The sequence below is a fragment of the Triticum dicoccoides genome, chromosome 1B, assembly GCF_002162155.2.
Source record: "Triticum dicoccoides isolate Atlit2015 ecotype Zavitan chromosome 1B, WEW_v2.0, whole genome shotgun sequence".
NCBI classification, from domain to species: domain Eukaryota; kingdom Viridiplantae; phylum Streptophyta; class Magnoliopsida; order Poales; family Poaceae; genus Triticum; species Triticum dicoccoides.
In genome coordinates this window covers 637405917-637410271 of record NC_041381.1, presented here as the reverse complement: position 1 = coordinate 637410271, position 4355 = coordinate 637405917, and positions in this window count along the sequence as shown.

Genomic DNA, 4355 nt, shown 5'->3' with positions numbered 1-4355 from the left:
CTTCGGAGTCGTAGTCTAGCATGTCGGTTAGATCGTCGACAGTGGCTACCAAGTGGGTGGTGGGTGGGCTTTGAATTTCTTCGTTGTCCGCATCCCAACCGTCCTGACCGTAGTCCGGCCAGGGCTCTCCTGATAATGAGAGATACTTTAGCGAACTCAAAATGTCGCCGAAAGGTGAGTGTTGAAAGATGTCCGCAGTGGTGAACTCCATGACCGGCGCCCAATCGGATTCGATTGGAGGGGCCGCGGGAGGTTCGGAGTCCGGCTAGGGGTCCGGCACCTCGGATTTATGAGATTTATGAGGGACAAGGTCAGTGTTCGGCTCTATCGCCGTAGAGGTTGCAGCCCCCGAGGCGGTGTCTAGCCATCCGTCCACGATCTGCGCAGCCAGCTCCGAATTGAAGATCGGGGCGGGCTCAAGTGCGGCCTCCAGGGTACTGTCCGGCTGCAGAGCTAGATCATGCCCGTCGTGACAGTGCGGCGCGCTTGGCTATGACTCGAATCCATCGAAGATCAAGTCCCCGCGGATGTCAGCCGTGAAGTTCAAACTTCCAAATCTGACCTGACGGCCAGGGGCGTAGCTTTCGATCTGCTCCAGATGGCCAAGCAAATTGGCCCATAGTGCAAAGCCGCCGAATACGAAGATCTGTCCGGGGAGAAAGGTCTCACCCTGGACTGCGTCGTTGATGATGGTCGAAGAAGCCATCGAGCCTATCGGTGACGACACAGAGGAACTCTCAATGAAAGCACCAATGTCAGTGTCAAAACCGGTGGATCTCGGGTAGGGGGTACTGAACTATGTGTCTAGGCGGATGGTAACAGGAGACAAGGGACACGATGTTTTACCCAGGTTCGGGCCCTCTTGATGGAGGTAAAACCCTACGTCCTGCTTGATTAATATTGATGATGTGTGTTACAAGAGTGGATCTACCACGAGATCAAGGAGGCTAAACCCTAGAAGCTAGCCTATGGTATGATTGTTGTTCGTCCTATGGACTAAAGCCATCCGGTTTATATAGACACCGGAGAGGGCTAGGGTTACACAGAGTCGGTTACAATGGTAGGAGATCTACATATCCGTATCGCCAAGCTTGCCTTCCATGCCAAGGAAAGTCCCATCCGGACACGGGACGAAGTCTTCAATCTTGTATCTTCATAGTCTTAGAGTCCGGCCGATCATGATAGTTCGGCTATCCGGACACCCCCTAGTCCGGAACTCCCTCACCCAACATTTGACCAAAGACATGATTCGGAGCTGATGCATATAAGGCCTAACTCGAGACGCCGAACACTCCCTAAGGTATTCGGTCTTTATGATGACGGGCAGAACAATGCCCTAAGCCCCTAGTGTCCAGGTACGCGCAAAAACTTCTGACACGGCCGATGCCAAAACGCCAGCCTCCTCCACGGTTATGGTAAGAGACCGGGGGATATGTATCAACAAGAGACAGTAAAAAAGGTTTACGCAGGGTCTTAATCTGAAAAGAATCCTTGTAACGGGTCCCTGCTGCACGTCTGCGCCTGTGTCTCCGTTGTGCTGTATCCTGGACGGGGGTAGCACGTTGTTCATCTGTAAAGAGAGAAGAACTTAGTTTGGAAAAAGAGCATGCGAAAAATGTATTTAAAATGGAGCATGATTTAAAAAATGAATAAAATTGAGCTTTATTGGCTCTCATTGTTCATGCTTTCAGCCCCTTGTAAAGGGGTATGTGGCTAGTAAGCCCCTTATTTATTTATACCGGACTCGTCTAACCGTGTCCGGGGTCCGAATGACCTGTTTTAGGAGCTTTGATCATCAAAGCCGGATTAGTGTGTGGCTGTCAAGGCAGTCTCACGTTCTTCCGCGGTCGAGGAACACTCGAAGTTACCTTTTAATGAGATGATACCGCGTGGACCGGGCATTTTGAGTGTAAGAGACGCGTAATGCGTTATTGCGTTAAAGCGGGCGAAAGCTTCACGTCCCAATAGTGCTTGATGGCTACTTTTAAATGGGGCAATATGGAAGATTAGCTTTTCGCGACGGAAGTTGTCGGATGAACCGAACACAACTTCTAGTAATAAGGAGCCCGTACAATTGGCATAAGGGCCTGGCGTTACTCCTTTAAAGGAAGTGTTGCTATGGCGAATTTTGGTAGGGTCTATCCCCATTCTGCGGACTGAGTCCTGGTATAGCAGGTTTATATCGCTGCCGCCATCCATTAGGACTTGTGTAAATTGTAGCCCATCGATTATAGGATCCAATATCAAAGCAGTCCATCCTGCGTTTCGAATACTTTTGGAGTAATCCTGATGGTCGAAAGTAATTGGTTTTGACATCCAGTTTCGGGACTCCGCTGGGGTGGACCGTGCGGCGCGTACTTTAGTAGGTGCCGCCCTATTTTTCCTTGTTATCACTTGAAGTGAATTCACTGTTTTGACTTCTTGTGGGAAAGTCTTTTGTTTCATGGCGCTCTGCTTGTGGGGTTCGTCGTCGTCCTCACTTGGTGCGTCGAGCCCCTTGTGTTCGGCGTTAAGTCGGCCGGACTGCTTGAAGATCCAACAATCTCTGTGGGTATGGTTTGCAGGCTTCCTGGGGGTACTATGGATTTGACATATCTTGTCCAAGATTTTGTTTAGATTGGATAGCTTATCACTGTTGTCCTTAAGAGGCAGTGTTTTGTTGTTCGGCCGAGAGCTTTTGAACCCGGCGTTAACTGCCGTGCTCTTTGGGTTATTTTCCTTATTCCGACGCTAGTCTTTTCTCGTCGTGGTTTCCCATTTCCATCTCTGACCTCGGATGTACTCGGGTCGCTGGTGCTGCATCTTGCCAGCCAGCTATCTTCTCCCGCGCAAAAGCGGGTCATGAGGCTTGTTAATGCGGCCATTGTCCTTGGCTTTTCCTGGCCGAGCTGTCTGGCGAGCCATTCGTCTCGGACGTTATGTTTGAAGGCTGCTAAGGCTTCGGCGTCCGGACAGTCGACTATTTGGTTCTTTTTGGTAAGGAACCTATTCCAGATTTGCGGGCTGACTCTCCGGGCTGTTGAGTTATGTGACTTAAATCGTCTGCATCCGGAGGGCGGACATAAGTCCCCTGAAAATTTGCCCGAAATGCGTCCTCGAGCTCTTCCCAACTTCCAATGGTATTTTCTGGGAGGCCTTTGAGCCAATGCCGGGCTGGCCCTTTGAGCTTGAGGGGTAGGTATTTTATGGCGTGGAGATCGTCTCCTCTAGCCATATGTATGTGTAGGATGTAATCCTCAATCCAGACTCCGCGGTATGTTGTTCCGTCGTATGCCTCTATGTTTATGGGCTTGAATCTCGCTGGAAATTCATGATCCAGTACCTCATCAGTGAAACATAGGGGGTGTGCGGCGCCCCTGTATTTAGGTGTGCCATTATTTTCAAACACTCGTCGTGTTGTTTTGCTCCCAGGAGCCTTCCTTCTTGGCCCGTAGATGGACCTGACCGGGGTATCCTTTTTGTGAAGATCCTTGTGTGGATCGTGTGCTGGCTTGTGTGCGGCGCCGCTTGCTGCTCTTTGTTTGCCATGTGGTCGTCTATCCGACCGGGCAGCCCCTTTGTTTTTTGATTGTGGGGGCTCCATGGCCTCTTCGTCGAATTCGGGCAATAGTTTGCGCTTCGGGTAGCTCTTTGTTTGGCGGCTATCGCCGTACTTGTCCGCGGTCTTGAGTACCTTGCTCCATCTCATTCTGAGTATGTCTTCCGCTGTTTTGAGCTTCCGCTTCTGCTTCTTCAGACTTCGTGCAGTGGTGACGAGCCTTTTGTGAAGATTTTTCTGTTTTAACGATGTGTCCAACGTGAGATCATCCGGACTGTTGTTTTCGCCGGGGATGGACTGTTTATCCAATTCCTCTTGTTCGGATGGTTGCTTGGTGGCATGTTCGTCGTCCAATGGTTCGCCCTGCTCTATGGCTGGGTCGATATGGGTGCTGTTGTTATCGAGACGGGACTTCGGGCGACGCTTGCGCCACTGTTTTGGCTGTTTTTCGGGGGAATTATGCCTCGCAGCGTCCCGTTGCTCCTTGTTATTGCTTCCTGTTGGTGTATCCACCATGTATACATCGTGGGTTGAGGTGGCTTTCCAGTGCCCTGTGGGCGCTGGTTCTTGGTCGTTTCCGGCATCGTCGTCCATACCGTCGATATCTTCAGAGTCGAGATCTAGCATGTCGGTTAGATCGTCGACAGTGGGTGGTGGGTGGGCTTTGAATTTCTTCGTCGTCCGCATCCCAACCGTCCTGACCGCAGTCCGGCCAGGGCTCTCCTGATAACGAGACATACTTTAGCGAATTCAGGATGTCGCCAAAAGGCGAGTGCTGAAAGATGTCCGCAGCGGTGAACTCCATGATCGGCACCCA